At 40.6% G+C, this 18,521-nt stretch overlaps 1 protein-coding gene across 2 annotated transcripts in view; it reads right to left on the bottom strand.

The window, feature by feature from the left end:
• Nucleotides 1–18,521, bottom strand: part of Znf462 (zinc finger protein 462) — a 145,240-nt gene that overhangs the window by 107,095 nt on the left and 19,624 nt on the right. The gene's annotated exons all lie outside the window — the stretch shown is intronic.

The raw sequence follows: 18,521 nt of genomic DNA, 5'->3' as shown, positions 1-18,521 counted from the left end.
GGGCTGAATATATTTATGGACATGTGGAAGGGAAGTGTGAGGCAGGGTTTAGTAGAGAATCTGAGGATTACCGTTAAGAGTTAGATCCTCTTCTGTGTGGCCACAAATCCAGTAGCCAGAAGATGGTTGGGAACTCTTCTCAAGTAGATCAACAGGACCCTGCACATGCCTCTTTTCTACTTTGTTCCCAAAATACAACCAACTCTTCCTAAACTCCAAATCATCCTCTTAAATATTGATCCATTGATGGACTGACTGTGCTGGTACTGGGGCTTGAACTCTGAGCGATGTCCCTTAACTTTTTCTGTTCAAAGCATTCTACCACTAGAGCCACACCTCCAATTTGAGCTTTTGGTAGTTGGTTGGAGGTAAGAGTCTTATGAATTCTCCATCAGGGCTGGCTTCAAACTGCAGTCCTCGGGTCTCAGGCTCTTAAGGAGCTAAGATTACAGGCATGATGCACATGTGCCCAGCTTTCCAGACTATCTTTGTTTCAAGACTTGGGAGTTTAGGACTTATTTTTGTTCTCCTTTCCTTGTAACCTTTAACACATGCCTTTGCTCTTTTTATCATTCCTGCACCTGGCCATGAGATTTCAGACACAGATGAGTGTCCTTACACTGGTATATTTGGTAGATGAGAAAGAAATATTGGGATGGAAAAGAACTTACTGGTCTCCATATATATTCTATTTCTATTAGTATATCTATCAATCTATCTATCTGTCTGTCTAGCTATCTATCATCTATCTATCATCTATCCACCCAAATGCCTTCTTCTTTTTGAGAATTTCTAAAGTTGCAAACAGAATGCATAGTTTTAAATAATGATAATGCACACTAGTATAGAAATATAGGAAAGTAAGTGGAAGACATGCCTCAAACTGAACAGTTTGTAGAGTTGAAAAGAATTTTCACCTTGTCAGAATTCCAATGTGTCTATGTATGTGTGTGTTTTATGAGTATATGGGGTTTATAAGCTGGGAATTATTTTTAAAGTTTTAAGTATTTTTGGAGAAATAAGAAAGCCAGTGAAACTGTCTCTCTTAAAAAAATAAATAAATAAATCCTGAGGTCCATGAATGGCTGGCCAGCAAGTCAGCCCACATTTCAGAGAATGTGTGGGTGTGTGATCACTGTGGTAGTTAAATACTTAATGAGTCCACAAAATAATGTGGGCAAGTGAATAAAAGAGAGATAGCCAAAACTGACCACAAAAGTCTTTACTGCCTATTAGCAAATGGAATTGCTGTCTTCATAAACTTCAAACAGGAGCAGATGTATCCCACTTGGAGGATTTAGAAGAAATCCATATTTGAATGTAAACTTGACTCACTATCTCATTTAATGGTTACTATTATTCTATGAGGGCCTATGGAGTACATATATTGTGTAGAAACATGTAGAAACAAACATCTAAGATACTGAGATCAGGATCAGCTAAATAAAGTCTAGCTTAGAAAGATGTTATCACTGCTAAGGTCCACCATATCTCACAATGAGGCTGGTGTAGACAGAATAATTAACCTTCATTTAAAAAAAAATCATTTTCAATTGAACCAAAACCAAATATTTATTGATCTACTCTGTCCACTTATTGTGCCAACACCATTTATTTAAATGCCTACCAGAAAACGGATATTCTTCTAGACACAGAAAAGCAAAACCAAGCTAGATGCCGGTGGCTTATGCCTATAATCCTAGCTATTCAGGAAGCAGAGATCTGAGGATCACAGTTCAAAGCCAGCATGGGGAGTAAAGTCCATGAGACTCTCATCTCCAATAAAACACCAGAAAACTAGAAGTGGCTCTGTGGCTCAAGTGGTAGAGGGCTAGCCTTGAGCTGAAGAGCCGAGGGACAGCACCTAGGCCCTGAGTTCAAACCATGACTGACCAAGAAAAAAAAAGTCAAAGAGATTAGGAAAGATGAGAGAAGGAAAGGGTGACATGGATCAAGGTGCATTGTATTCATAATAAGACTTGTTGAACTGAAACCCTTTTGTACAACTCTTTAAATTATTTTTTTAAATCAGAGAGTGACAAACTCTATACAAAAATGTAAAATTGTTATATTTTCCAAGAGAAAATAGTAATGATCTGAGTGAGTGGGAAAAGAAAGGACTTGATTTATGGTTAGAGAGGGTGGGTTTAATAACAAATGTTTTGGAGCAGGGTATGGTAGGGCATACCCATAATCTTAGTACTAGGGAGGCCGAGCTCAGAGGAGGGAGTCAAGATCTTATCTCAAAAAACACAGAAAGTTGAGAAAGCTGACAGCCAGTAGGACACGGCTAAGGGACAGAAGACCAAAGGAGAAGAGGTATTAGTAAAAAAGAAGAAAAGAAGCTAATGGGGCCCCACCCCAGCATTTAAAATTCAGCTGTGCTACCCCACCCACCTTCCACCTGACCTCAGGCAAGAGACGTGAGAGTTCTCCTTCCCTGAAAGGAAGGGACTGGGAAACTATCCATCTTAATTGGATTAAAGAAGATAACATCTAATTCAAAGTCTCAAAATCAGATTCTTCATTTACCCAGTTTAGTAAGAGCCCTGAAATCTAAAATCAGGGGAAAGTGATAGAATGAAAAGCAGTAGCTGAGTGTTGGTGGCTCACGCCAGTAATCCTAACTACTCAGGAAGCTGAGATCTGAGGATCACAGTTCAAAGCCAGCCTGAGCAGAAAAGTCTATAAGACTCTTCTCTCCAATAAACCACTAGAAAACCAGAAGTGGTGTGTGACGCAAACAGTAGAGCCCTGGCCTTGAGCTGAAGAGCGCAGGGACAGAGCCCAAGTCCAGAGTTCAAGCCCAAAACCAACAAAAAAAAGAAAAAGAAAAAGAAAAAAGAAGAAGAAGAAAAAAGATATATCCTCTCAAGATGATTTTGGTGGCAATATGAAGGACTTCTGGAGACCAGAAAGGGTGGAGACATAGGCAGCCAAGCAGTTGCTGAGATGAGTGTCCAGGATGAGAGATAAAGCAGGTCTGGGCCAGGAAGATGGATGAGGAGTCAAGTGGACAGGTGACTCTCACACAGTATTTGGAAGGGAGAAAGGACCGAAGCTATTGCTCACTGAACTCTAATAACCAGGTTATCACTTTCTGACCCGTCCAGAGTAACTAATGAGATGTGGTCCACGCTTGATATTAAAATATATATGTCAAGGGCTATCTGTTCTTCAGTGATAGATGAAAAATTAGATTTTTAACTGAATGTAAAAAGAATATTGCCAATGAAGGTGTAGAGTGTCGCCCAAGAAAGCAGTCATTCCTTTGGAAGAGTTTGGGCAGACAGTGCTCACTGACAGCACATCAGCCTTTGAGAACCCCATTCCATGTCTTTTCTATTGAACTAGATAGCAAGGAAATGTAGACCTGCAGCGTCATAGAGAAATAGAATGGAAGCCATAATGCCATTTCACCCTTTCTAGCAGCCATAAACAAGTGCATGTATTTCTCAGTCGTCCAAGCTATTAGCCTAATTTAGAGAGAAAAAAAAATCAGTCTAGCAATGTAAGAGCTTCCTTAGTAAGACATTTTACATTGTCTTCTTTCTAGTAAGTTTCACAGTTCAGTATATTTTAAGACCTAGAATGATATACTCATTTAGACAAGGCAGAGTTCAAGCACTCAAGAGCCACAGGCAAGTCAAGGCTATCACATTGGACATTCTAGACCTACACAACCTTGAAGGACCTTTTTGAACCAAGTATTTACTCAAGAGTTTTCATTGTCACTCCTCTAATACGGCTGAACATCTAGAATAAGAGGTTTAAAATGCTAATCTAATCACATCCTGTAATATACCTTCACCCTTATGAAATTCGCAAATTTTCCTTAAGATGAAGACCAACAATTTAAAGACACTTCCCCTTCAGAAAAGGTTATTTTTGTAGATGGGCACTGGTGGATTGTGCCTGTAATCCTAGCTACTCAGGAGGCTGATCTGAGGATTGAGGTTCAAAGCCAGCCTAGGCAGGGAAGTCTTTGACATTCTTATCTCCAATTAGCCACCAGAAAACCAAAAGTAGCTCTATGGCTCAAATGGTAGAGTGCTCACCCGCCTTGAGCTGAAGAGCTAAGGGGCAGCGCCCAGGCCCAGAGTTCAAGCCCCACGACTGACCAAAAAAAAAAAAAAAAAAAAAAGGATTATTTTGTAATAAACTGTTGAATGAATATTTTTGTATCTTCTCTCTATAACAACAGAGATACAAAGATAGTTCTCAAAACACAATGTCTCTACTACCTATCATTGCCAAATCGGTCATTTTCAGAATACACCAACTACAGAGCTGATCCAGCTGAAAGCAACCTCTGGCCAACAAGGACTGTGTTGAACTTGGCACTGGCTTGCCTACTAGGATCCAGTATGGCTGCCAGAAGCCTGGGCAGGGAGCCCACCTGTCTGAGTCCATGGTAAAAGATCCAGCCTTTACCATACAACAATTGTCTGGTCTTGGTAAGTTAGATAACCTCTCTACCCTTTCATTTCCTCATCTGTAACAGGAGCTAAAAATGGCACTAATCCACAGGACTGTAGTAAGGATTATAAGAGGTAGTACACAAAAATTATTTGGGCACATAGTCTCATAGTAATTCTTAGCATGTACTCAGGAACGTCTCTAGTCCTCCAGAGATGCTGCCAGCATCATGTTTCTTAAATATTCCCCCAAGACCTGTAGGCACCACCACACAAAATAAACAGCACAACTGGCCTGTTCTCACATAACTGCCTTGACACCTAACAAATCTGCAATCCTAGGAAAAGTCATTCAACCTATGGGAGCCTCTGTTTCCTCCAAGAATAATACTTCCTCATAGGTAAAGTAGAAAGAACAATAAAATTGGCTCTACTACACAACAATACGGTAAAAATGAAATTAGATCACAAGCGAGCAAGTAACCTGGCCCTTGGAAAATAGAACTTCTGTCTCTCCTGAATTCCATTAGCATTTCCCCTTTCCCTTCTCCATCACAGTCTCTGCACATTAGTCAGAAGATGATTTGGAGTAGATCTCTTCCAGGCGAAGGCACAAGGTAATGAATACTGTTGATTGCTTCAGTGAGTACGTGTTAACTTACCATGGTCTTCAGCATTACTACAATCCATTCCATATAAGCTATAACAACCTATCTCAGCTAATTCTGAAGAGAATTCTAGAAGAACATGGTGATTTCCTTCCACGATGATACATCCTCACAAGGTTAGAGAATGTCCCCTGAATATCCCCAACTTCCTTCAAAAGCCTACCAAGCATTGGTCATTGGTGGATGAGTCATCCATGCTGTACTGGAAAGGACTGGTCAGAAGACAAGGTTTGGGTGTCTGTCCTGAAATCCAACTAGCTATAAGTTTGGAGAAGTCGCTTAAACTCTGTGGGTCACAGAGTATGCTTGTGGGACTATGGTAGAGAATAAATTTATGTCATATAGACTGAAAGCTCTTTGTCTAAAAAGCTTTGGAAATCAATGGAAGGCTGTCTAAACTGACTTCCATCCTTTTATACTTTGGTAAGATATTTAGGGAATTTGCTCAGAGATGTAGAAGAGGACTCTAGCTTTAGGTCACCTATGTTATCTCCTCCTTCCTTTTGGTGTCCAAGGCAGTAACTGGAGACCTGGACCTCTGGCTGTGAGGGCAGGAATAGAAGGAGGCAAAAGGAGAAGCCAGAGGCCAAAATGACTCATGGCTGTGGAATCCATTAACAGTGGAATGCTCTCTGCATGTCTCCTCCATGTCAAGTCTCCGGTTAACATGGTACAGAAGACAGAAACAGGCATACTTCTTTGCCCATCAAAAATTATTTATACATGCATGCATACATGTGTGTTCAGCTAGAAGGCAACAACGGTAGCAAAATAGTTTTCTATTAGGAATATTCTGTTAGTTGTAGGAATATTGAAATGGATTTAATGTTTTGAAAAACAAAAAGTGTAATATTCCTTCTGGTTGTCTCTTTCTCCATTGCCCTGGAGTTTGACAAATGAAACCTCATCAACTCCTAACTATGATTAAAAGCTTTAAGAAAAAAGGAAGTGGAAGGAGAATTCTTAAATAAGTTGCTGAAATTTCCCCCAAGAGTGTGAGACAGTGAGGTGATAGTTATTGGGTAGGGCATGGGAATGTGCTTATTAATGCCAAAATTAAAGAGAAAGAGAGGGTCTGAAATGTAAAGCTAATAAAACTTATGGTACATGCTCATGTATACAGAGCTACTTACTCTTCTGTCCACTTTTGTTAAAAGGATGTCAGGCTTATTAGGGAACAAGAGGAAAAGATCACAGAGATGGCATTCCAAATACATTGTGCTTGGATTTTTCTCACACGGTGGTTGCAGTTATTAAAACTCTATTAAACCAGCTGCTAATAATGTTCAAATGGTCCATTAGTTCTACCAATGACCTTGGGCCACCACCAATTTCAAACCCTGTCGTCATATCTTAATCAACAACCTCCAATGGAATCCTCTGTTTTTCAATGGAGGAATACATTTCAAAGGAAGACTGTGGGTAGCATAGGTTCTTAGTCATTAGGAGATTTGTATAATGTGGAATTTAACCTAAAAACCCCAATCTTCTTGGAAGGAAAATGATTCTTCTGAGATTTACCTCTAAAAAGCAAGGTGAAAAATGGAACTTCTAAAATTTATTCTTTGTTTAAAAGAACAGAATGCATGAATGGGTTTCTCAGGACTCTCTGGAAAACGCTCTCAAATGTGTTTGATCAACAATGGGAGTTCATCCAGAGGATGTTTGGGGGGGGGGGGGGGGGGCAAGAATGCCAGGACAATATACCCTAAACTACTTGCAATGAATATAAGAAAGTATTGTCACCCGGCGCTGGTAGCTCATGCCTATAATCTTTGCTACTCAGGAGGCTGAGATCTGAGGATCTAGGTTCAAAGCCAGCCCGGGCAGAAAAGTCCGTGATCTGATCTCCAATTAACTACTAGAAAACTGGAAGTGGCACTGTGGCCTGAGGTAGAGCACTGGCCTTGAGCTGAAGAGCACAGGGACAGCACTCAGGCCCAGAGTTCAAACCGCATAGACCCCACCCTCAAAAAGAAAGAGAGAGAGAGAGAAAAGAAAGAAAGAAAGCATTCTAAAATCAAGAGTAGAGAGAGATGAAGAACTCAGAAGAATGATTATCATTTTCAGATGAGATTTATTAACGGGACTGAAGATGATTGGAGAGAAGTCAACACCCTGAAAGCAAGAAGAAAAGGGACTAAAAGGAATGTCCTTTTCTTAGGCTTGGAACTAAAAATTATTTTTCTCTCTCGTGACCATCTTAACTTCAAGAGCAGAAGCAAGGAATGTCAATCTCTACAGAGTCCTCTGGCTCTCTGTATGTTTCCATTCTTTCCACAGAGAAGGGGAAAGGCAGCTCATTGTGAGTTTCTGCCAACAAAATGAGGAGGGGGGAAAATCACTTGTTTTTAAGCTTTCAGAGGACACAGATAACTCAGGGGAAAAGAAGACACAGAAAAACAGAGATGATTTTGGATTAAAGTTAGATTTTTTTTTAATCAAGTAAGTTTGAGAATTCAAGAAATGTTCAGAATTTCCAGTAACAAAAGTTTTGGGTACCACGAGAAATGCATTTTCCTTTTTGTCTGTTACTTTTTTCAGTACTTTCGTTCCAAGAACTGAGCTCTTCAGTACTATGAATACACCAATCTTCCATTTCCTGGTAATCAATCAGCTCATTTCTTAAGCTATACCTATTTTCTGTTCCACCTTTTGACTTTTTAGTATTACTCAACAAATCAGCTAAAAAAAACTTCTTGATTTCCTGTATTAGCCACGTTCTTTGTCAATAACAATGGTTTTTAAATTATCTAATTATTTTCTCAACAATAAGAATAGAGTTTTAACTAATTAATTAACTAATTTCTGTGCCCAGAGAGGAGCTAGAACTTAGGGTCTGGATGCTATTTCTTAACTTTTTCACCTAAGGCTAGTACCCTACCTACTTAAGCCATAGTTACACTTCCTGCTCTTTGGCAAGTTAATTGGAGATAAAAGTCTCACGGACATTCCTGTCCTGTCTGGCTTTGAACTGCAATCCTCAGCTTTCCCCTCCCCCACCCCCACCCATGCCCAGTTGACCCTCAGGTTTTAAGTATCCCATTTTGTCTTCAAGAATAAAAGTAAGAAAGTTGGTTGGTCATCGCATTTCACTATTACTGGCAACTTTCCAGGCTAAAGAGTACAGTAATCTCATGATAATTGAACAACACAGTTCTTTACGCATTCCCTACAATGCAATATTATATCAATGTCACAGTATGATGCAAATGACATGAGCTTTAGGGCAGAGGACAAAAGCAGAGATGACCTCTAGAGTTTCTTATCTCAGCATCTGCCCTCTGACCTAGACACATTCTGTTAACCTGAGACATGAGATCTATGACCAGACGCTTTAGTGCAGCAGTGAAGTGGAGATTAATCTCAAATATTTCTCATCATAAATAGAATTAAGCCCAATTGAATATCACAAGGACAAACACCATAGCTACAGATATAACGAACTGCGCAATGGTAGATATGGTATCTTACTGAGTTATTTCATGCCCTAACTTTGTTTGCTCCCCAAAAGTACTCCAGAAGGAAATGAAAGAATTTTTCTAAAGATATTTGGGAAACTCCAAAAGAAGGAAGTAAGTAGAGCTAGCAATGTGGCTTAGTGGTAGAGTGCTTTGCCTAGTATGCATGAAGCCCTGGGTTCAATTCCTCAGCACCACATAAATAGAAAAGCCAGAAGTGGTGCTGTGGCTCAAGTGGCAGAATGCTAGCTTTCAGCAAAAAGAAGCTCAGGGACAGTGTGCAAGTCCTGAGTTCAAGCTCCAGGACTGGCAAAAGCAAAACCACAACGACAAACTAGATCACCAGTGTTCCTGGAAAGGGGTACATAAGGTATTGTATCTGTCTGGAATTTTTGAGGTCCATATACACAAATGGCTGGCTATCAACAGATTTGAAGAGTGAGGTCATTCTAATCTAGGGTGAGAAATCCTTATAATATATACATAGCCTTTATTGCCATAACCAGATTTTACCAATTTTTAGGGCAGTATATCAGTCAAGGATATAGAGGTTAACCAACATAAAAATGAAAAATCTCGCATAAGAATTTTGTGGCCATATCAGAAGGATGATAGATGGAATCTGAGATCACTGTGCAGTGAAACACTAAAAACCAAAACAGTGGGTGAGCCTGGAACGCATATGTAAGAATACGGCTTGCCGATTAAGGCAGACATCTTGTATCCTCATCATCTGGATAAATCAATATGTCCAGAAAAATAGATGGCAAGAAAAACATCCAATCAGCTTGATTTGGGAGAGGTCATCTTTAGGAATTAGAGCACAGAAGCCAAAGAAAATGAACTTCTAAGAATGGAAGGCAATAGGTCAAACCTGCCCATGGCTGCTGAACTATGAGCTTCTAGAAGGTGGAGGGGTCTAAATCTTTCATTTCTGTGTTGCCAACACTTCGCACAGAGCCTTGGAAGTGGTCAGATCATACATTTTTGAGAGAGTCGTAACTCAGTCGTAAAGCTCTTGCCTGACATGCCTGAGGGCCTGGTTTTGATCACCATTCCACTCACTCAACCAATAATGAATGAATGGATAGTTTGAATGAATGAACAAATGAATGGAGAAGAGAGAGAGAGGGAAAAAAAAAAAAAACAAGCCTAGTTTCCAGCATTCAGTAACAGAGAAACAGGTGTCTTTTTTTTTTTTTAACTAACCAAGCAGAGTCTGAGCTTGGGCTTTATAAACACCAATGGTAGCCACAAATCAAAGAGAAGGGCAAGGGGGATGCACTCTCTGACAAAGAGAATCCTCCAGCCCTGTTCCCTTTTAACCAGACTCCCCTACACATACACCACAACCCATCACTGGCATTACTTTCAAATCCAAAAGACAGCAGCAGCGATAGCAACAGCCTGAGCTCATTAACGATCACAACCCCTTGGAGCAACCAGAGCACAGGGGAGCGAAGAGACAGGAAAGTTTTACAAGATAAATGGAGAGGCAGCAATTTCTGAGGTGTCTCTTTTAAAAAGGGGAGAGGGGAAGGATGTGTACACAGGAAGTGGACGCACTGACTTCTACCTAGGTGCCCCATTAGGCCAATATTTTGCAAAACCAGGTGTGTGCAATTTGCTTATTAAAGTTCTCACCCTGGGGCAACTGACAAGACTCATCAGTCCTGGAAGACGTGTGCTATGACCCCAAGGCAAGTTAAAGCATATCCAGAATATTTTAAGTTTGAAAGAGAATCTTTGTGTTAAAGTGAAAGGGAACCATACTGCCGAAACAGTATGAAAAGGACTTAAGAGTAGTTTGTTCAGGATTTTGTATAGAAATTATACCATTAGCTTCCATTTAAAAAAAAAAAAAGCTCATGGGTAGACTAAAGTTCCACAAAGGAAATATTCTTTTCTTTCTTCTTTTTTTTTGGTCGGTTGTGGGGCTTGAACTCTAGGCCTGAGCACTGTCCCTCAGCTCTTCAGCTCAAGGCTAGAGAACTCTACCATTAGAGCCACAGCGCCACTTCCGGTTTTTTCATCTTAGGTGTGCTGAGGAATCGAACCCAGGGCGTCATGCATGTAAGGCAAGCACTCTACCACTGAGCCACCTTCCTAGCCCCTAGGGAAGTATTCTTATTGCTGATTTTTTTTTTTTTCCTGGTTCTGGTGCTTGAACTCTGGACTTGCGCACTGTCCCTGAGCTGTTTTTTTGCTCCAGGCTAGTGCTCTACCTCTTGAAACACAGCTCCACTTCCAGCTTTGTGGTGGGTAACTGGACTTAAAAGTCTCACAAACCTTCTTGACCAGGTTGGCTTTGAATCATGACCCTCTGATCTCAGCCTCCTGAGTAGCTAGGATTACAGGTGTGAGCCACCAGCACCTGGCTTGATGGGATTCTTTAACTGGTGACACTATCAAAAAGGAAATTTCATCCCAGGACAAAAGCTCCAAAGTGGTCTGCTTCACCTACTTCCTAAGAGATCTGAGCCACTCTCTTTGACACCCAGATCACCTAGAAATCAGTATCTCTTCCTCTTCATTGGCTGAAATGGCAGGAGATGTGAAAAAGTGGAAAGAGACCATAGAACTGCTGCCAAAAGAGAGCTGCCTGATGTAGAAGATGCCAAAAATACAAAGAAGCCCCAATTTTGCAAGGCAAGAGCTCTATCACTGAGCCACCTTCCCAGCCCCAGAAGCCCCAATTTTGCTTTTTGATGAGCGAGGTGGGACAAACAGATATACTTGAATGGGCAATGATAGTAGCTTTATCAATGGCATTCATCTTGTATTAGACTTTAACACATTGCTTTACCAGGGAAATCTACTAGACAACAACCCTATTCAGGGCAGAATATTGCCAGTTTGCACATCAGCTGCTCTGGTGGTAGGTCCTTCATACCCAGAAGTTAAAGTCTACACCTACAAGTATCATGTAAATGACATTGTGTGGAAACCACAAGTCCTCAGCATGTTGTACATTGCCAGGCACGTGAATTCTTTACAACTGTCCTCACATTTGTCCTGGTCTTTGGAAGTAGAACGGGTTCCAAAATTTTACTCCTTATGCAAACCAAAGGTTTTCCTTCTGATTCTATATCATAGAGGAACTTCTTTCAAGAAAAAAAAAAGTCAGTCTTCTTTGATTCCTGATTCATCAGTCTAACCACAGGAAGTCTCGTTTCTAATGTCTTTCAAGGCAATCATACTTCCTATGAATTTCTTGATAAACAGGTAATAGTAAATAAGGAAGGAATAAAAAAGGAAAGGGGAAAAAAAGTACAATGTGGACTTGGCTTTGCTCGTCAAGATCTAGAGTTTGTTTTATTTTTTATTTATTTATTTATTTTAGTGCCACCTAACAACTTAATCGCCTTGAACAAATCCCTTAAATGCTCTTGGATTCAATTTCTCTGACTATAAAATGAGATTAAAGAAGTAACCTTCAAGATTCTAGTTTCAAAATTATGGTAGTAAGGAACCTCTCACATAGTATCTTGCAATAGTGGTGATCAGAGCATCAGAGTTCTAGTCTGTTCTGTGTTTGTTACCTGAGTGATTCTGATCTTTGTGAATCTTTGCTTACTTCCATCGACACCCAATCTCTCTAGAGGGCAAGTTTTTAGTACATGGCTTGTGAAGTCCCTTAGAGGATGCAGCAGTGACAAGCAAACCATGGGCCATGTGTAAGAACATGTAAGAAAATGGTACTAATACCAAGAGACCAGTGCTCTCAGTAAAAATACACAAAAAGCTCTTCCATCCAGCCAGCTGGTAAAGCCCATCACTGGCTCAAACCACTGCTTAAACAACTCATTACCCTGGATAAGCCACTTGGACAAGCGATTCCCAATGAGGTTCTCTGCCTCCTGACTAAATGTCCTCTTCTTCATTGTGAACCATTTGGAAATAGGATGTCTTCATAAACACCAAGTGAGAAAGTGTTTTGGTCAGGGGTAAATCTGAGATTTTTAAATCACATAATTGTAAGGGACAGCAAGTATGGGGAAATGCCACCGCTTGTCATTTACCCCCTCCCGCCTACTGCAGCCTTCTCTGCTTGATCTCCACATTCTCTTCCAACAAGCCCAGACAAGGCACAGAATCCTCAAAGTGGAGCTCCAGGCAGTCTCTACCAATCAATCAAAATTGGCTCGAGAAATAGAAGCTATCTGCCAACACAGTTGTAGTGGAATAAGCAAGGATCGCCAAGGCAGGAAACTGCCATTCCATTTCAGGCTTCCCTAAACTAACTTCCTACATTATGGACTTTGGACAAATCACTTATCACTTAACCCTTTCCAGAACCGCCAAGTGAACAGGGTTGGGTGGCTTGGTGTCCTAGGTCCATAAAACCAGTGACTCCAATCACTGCAGATGACAGCACCTCCTTCCCTTTCAGCCCCCCTCTCTCCCTCCAGCTTTCTATGGCCAACTCTGCTTGTGTACTGGAGGATCAAGATTTAGAATGTGCTTACAGTCTATGTCTAGATCCTCAAGGAAGCCATCCCCAGCATTTTAGTTTTAAAACCAGGACCCAGTATCATTGCCAACATGCAGGGGCTTGAATCCTGAAAGCTGGATGCCCTTGAGCCATTATCAACTTTCGAAACAAGCAGTGCATTCATACAGCTGAACAAGAGACATACTTCTGGCTTTAAAGTCAGTCTGGATAATACATGCTGGAGCCATGAAAGGACAAGAGAAAATTGGAAGCATGGTCGAGAGCAATCCCAATCCCAATCACCTTCTTGGTACCCAATTTCCACCTACTGTCCCACCTTGCATCAATAATGCTAAATGAATCATCAGGAAGCAACTTCCTGTCATGCTCACGCCCACAAACCCAATTCTTGGAGTTACCAGTTAGTTAGGGATCACAGAGTTTAGGCTACCTTGTGCATACTTTACCTTTTTCTGAAAAAAAAAAAAAAAAAAAAGCCTCTGTCTAGTTAGATGAGGACACATACAAATAGCAAATGACTACAAAAACAAGATTATCTCTGGCCTCCTCTCCTTCTCCCCATGTGGTTTATGTGAGGACAAGGAGGGATTGGGGTGGAAACTCTTAGGCATTAGATGGACTCCAACACATCAAGCAGTCCTCAACCTCAGTTGATAGCCATTTCAAGTGATGCTTCATCTCCAGTCCTGATGGTAGCATTAGCTCAGGACTATAGGCCTAAGGAGTGACCTCATGCTGCTTTCTCTTGGGGAAGCTGGGACTGGTCAGGATCATTTGCCACAGTGATCTGAGTCGCTGCTCAGCAACATCTCAGGGTTAACAAGATCACATGTACAGCTGCTACTTAAAGCCTTGGAGGCACTTCAGCCTCTTAACTGGGGTAAGCATTAGGAGCCTAGCAGGTAGTGTCCAACTCCTCAAAATAACTTTAAAGAGACTCTCCTCCCTTCTTGGAACTTCTAAGCATGCCAAGGACATGACCATGAGTTCTGGGGTCATGTTCCCTGCTTTCAGTTACTAAAAGATTACTGGCAACCAGACAAATCACCTCAACTTGCTACTTGCTAGTTCATTGTTTCTTCCTTCCATTTCTAAACATGAGACCTTGAAACTTAGAACGAAAACAAGAGAAAGATGAGGCTTTCTACAGTCACTCTAATGTGTTTTATGGTAGTAGTAATAGCAGATTTAAGGGAGGGTAGACAATACATAAAGAAGTAATTCCCCTTTCTTAGGAAGCAAACGTGTGACCTATCTGATTTTGTAACTCGGTCATTTTCTCTTTGGTGAGATTAATGCAGGACACATCTTAGAAAGCTATGTTGTCCATACTTAACACTTTGAAGCAGAATCTTCTTTCCAAGCCAATTCTTATCCTTTGGGGCAAGGTGTACAGATCTGGTTTAGTCAGCCATTCATTATACTATCCAGCACAACTACATATCATGAATACTATTAGTTCCTAGATCATGCTGATCTTCTAGCCACTCTGATTCATAAATAGGTCACATATCACTGGCCTAACAGGGTCAACAGCAACAAACCAGGCTAGGCAGCAAGTAACACGGAATAGGTACCTGGTCAATAAATCCTTCCTTCCTTCCGTCCTTCCTTCCTTCCTTCTTTCCTTCCTTCTCTCTCTCTCTCTCTCTCTCTCTCTCTCTCTCTCATCTCTTTCCCAATAATACAAAAAATTACTTGGGTAGATCAGTAAAAATTTCTATTTAAAAATTAATGTACATAATTTCACTGTGTTTCTGACATTAAAAAATGTGCATCCAATTTAACTGATGAATGACGGACCTTTTGTTGACCTAGCTTCCAAGGTGGGAAGGAAGGATGTACAGACAAGGATAATGGTAGAAGTGAAGCTCAGTAAGTAGTTTCCCACTACGATGACATTTTTCAAGCTTAAATCACATGGGATATAGTATCCTAGAGTACATTTAAGGTGTCAAAAAAAAAAAAAAAAAACAGTAAATTTCAGGGATAGAAAAGACTATTAAGTCTAACAACAATTCTTCCTTTTCTTACTTTCTACATATAAGCCATTCCAGCCCCATGGCTGCTGCTTCTTCTATCATACTCTTAAGGCCAGTGGTTTTAACACTTGGCTTCTGGGAATACTTATTATAAGTTCCCATCCTATATCTAAGGAATCCCTCCCTCAGGGTAGAACCTAAAAGTCCATGTTTTTAATAAATCATTTTCTGTTTCTAAGTTCTCAGAATAACTGTGAATTAGGAATCACTGCCCTTTTCCACAATTTCATGGTGACTGTTAAAGGAACCTCCCCCTTACCACCCTTCCCCTTGTAGTTCCTCAATCATGTTCCTTATGAGCAAAAAAGAGAGCAGAACAGCTTCCTCTACCACCCAAATAGCCAGCAAATAGTAGTCAAGATCCAAATTCTCCACATTCTGAAGTTTTTAAAACATTGTACCAGCCCCCACCACCAAGTGAGCTCTCCTATCCACCTACCCAAATAGACAACCAAGGCTGCTGATACCAGGTAAATTTATAAATAAGTCAAAGGAGCCTCAGTCTTAGCTCTGGACTCCATCCAGACTTCAGACAAAAAGATTTAGTAATCCCTCGTACACAATATAAAAATAATAATACATAAACAAAACCACCTGCCACTAGCCAAATTTAATCTAATCCTTCCTTGCAGGAATAATTTTACTCAGGGCACCAAAACACCCAACTTGGTCTCACATGTACCATCAGTGAGCTAATGATACAGCCCTGTATATAAGGTACTCTGGGAAAATCCAACTCTCCTTACAATGAACAGGGTTGAAAGGTGATCAGATCTAGCAAACAGGACTATAAGGAAAGTCTTTTCATTTTCCCATCCACTATTCTACCTTCACGGGGCCAGCATTAATACGGTCTTTGCTTCAGAAAGGCTTTGACTTTCCTGCTATTATCCTAGTCTTGCTTTAACACATACTTTATATTAGAATGCGTTCCAGGAAGCATATGGCAATAGAACTAGGTCAACCATTAACCAAATAACAGGAAACTGCTCTGCAGCGCACACCCTTCAAAAGCTTGCTTAATGAGCTGGCTCTTCAGAATATGTCCTTCAGTGAGGTTGGAACTAACAGGATCCATGGGTTTCTTTAATGCAACAAGGTCACCTAATACCTAGAAGGCTTCGGCTCCTACTAGACTTTCAACCTCCTAAACCATTCCATTGAAATGTTCAAGAACTAAAGCCAAAGGTGAAGAAGCAGGCTTTCTGAATCCGCTTGACCATCCTCAAAGAACATAGACTATTATCCTGCTTTTATGATTCCATTCCTCCAACTCTGTTAAATTGATAGGAAAACAGCATACTCATCTTTTCTTTTCACATTTTTCTCTTCATTCCTTGAGGCTTCCATACCACACATTTCCCACCTCACCGCCCGCCCCCCTATAAAATACAAACCACAATCCATTCAAACTGAATAGGCCAAATATCTTAAGTACATACAAATAGCCTTCAATTGTTGAATATTCTTAACCTTAGATTTTTTCTACTTCAGTGTTTCTGACACAAATCTAAATCTATAGCATCATCCTCCAATTAGTAGCCTTCCCAAAGCTACAAACATCAAACTCTCCTTGGACTCTTTAACCTAGATTACTATTTAGACATTGTTTCTTCCAAAATATATGTAATATGCATTACTAGAGGTAAGCAGTTTTCCTTTGATGAAAAGTTATATTAACTTTCATCTTTAAATTACAATAATGTCAGAGGCTGAAGGCCAATGGCTCATGTCTATAGTCCTATCTACTCAGGAGGAATGCAATTCAAAGTCAGCCCAAAGCAGAAAAATAACCAACAGAAAAACAGGCTGGAGGTTCACCTCAAGCGATAGAGTGCTAGCTGAGCAATCATGAGGCCGAGTTCAATCCCCTAGTACTGGGGGAAAAAAAAAAGAATGTCAGGACCAAATCTTTACTTACTGTCTAGTAATATTTAGAAAAGCAATCATCGCTCTAAAGAAGTGGAGACATTGTTTTTTGTCTCAGGAATTGGGGTATATTTATTTAATTTTTATTGTAAATGTGATGTACAGTGAGGTGACAGTTACATGGGTAAGGTAGTGACTCCATTTTTTTTCTTTTCTTTTTTTTGGGGGGCGGGAGGGTCTGGTCAAGGGGCCTGAACTCTGGGCCTGGGCACTGTCCCTCAGCTCTTCAGTTCAAGGCTAGCACTCTACCACTTGAGCCACAGCGCCACTTCCAGCTTTTTTTTCTGCTTATGCGGTGCTGGGGAATCAAACCCAGGGCCTCATGCATGCAAGGCAAGTGCTCTACCACTGAGCCACCTTCCCAGCCCGTGACTCCATTTCTTTTCTCCCTCATTTTTCCTCATTTTTTCCCTACTGACCCCTGCCTTTCCCCAAAGTGTATAGTTCATTTTCAACATAGTGTCTTGTAAGTATCACTGTTAACTTGGTTTACACTTTGTCCTACCATTTCTGGGTGTCCCCTTCCCTTCTCCAAATCAGATAAACTTACATACAAGACAAAATCATAAACAGCAATCAAAACCAAAAAAAACCTACAAAAAGTAGAATAAAAAAACTCCATTTCTTGGAGTTCCTTTCAATAAGCACCATGCACAAAGCTATTAAGTCCTTGCAATCCTCTCCTTAAAATATCCTCCTTTTTGGCAGTAGTGGGGTCAGAATTGATGGATTTTTTTTTTGCTTGCTAGGCAGGTGCTTTACCACTTCAACCATGTTCTCAGACCTCTTAATTTTCCTTCATTTCTAAATAGGATCTCACTTTTTGCCTAGGTAGACTAGACTGCCTTCCTATTTATACTTCTTCAAAGATAGGATTCTGGGGACATGTAACTGCACATTGTGGTATGGAAATTTAGGAAGTGAAGATTTAGAAGAAAAATTACCTTTAAAAATTATTAGGTTTGGCCAGGAGCGGGTGGCTCACACCTGTAATCCTAGCTACTCAAGAGGCTGAGATCTGAGGATTGCATTTCAAAGCCAGCCCCAGCAGGAAAATCCAAATAACCACCAGAAAACCAGAAGTGGCTCTGTGGCTCAAGAGGTAGAACACTTGCCTTGAGCTAAAGAGCTGAGGAACAGCACCTAGAGTTCAAGCCCCATGACAGACCAAAAAAAAAAAGAAAGAAAGAAAAGTTAGGTTTGGCTAATTGACTCAAAACAGATGTATCACCTGAGACATCTATTCTAGGCACTGAGCAGGGAACCACTGATACAGGCGTGGACACAGGGGACTTGAAAATCTGTCTTCCTATAGCTGTAGTCTAGTCTTATTTAGTAATTGACACGAAACAAACAACTGGTTGACCATCTAAGTTTATTCGGCTAGAAGTTAACTAAGGTTTTCTTTGAAAGTAGTCATTAAGGCTTCATTGAGCACCAACATAGATTATGGTACACTAAGCTGGAGGGCAGAAAGAGAGGACTGTAAGACATAAGAATTATGAAGTCTTGGAAGGGGTGACATTGTCCAAAAAACAATGTATTCT

Source organism: Dipodomys spectabilis, unplaced genomic scaffold (assembly GCF_019054845.1).
Source record: "Dipodomys spectabilis isolate Male_0828 unplaced genomic scaffold, ASM1905484v1 ptg000006l, whole genome shotgun sequence".
NCBI classification, from domain to species: domain Eukaryota; kingdom Metazoa; phylum Chordata; class Mammalia; order Rodentia; family Heteromyidae; genus Dipodomys; species Dipodomys spectabilis.
Note: the sequence above shows the minus strand (reverse complement) of the source record. Positions and strands in the feature narration are given on the sequence as shown.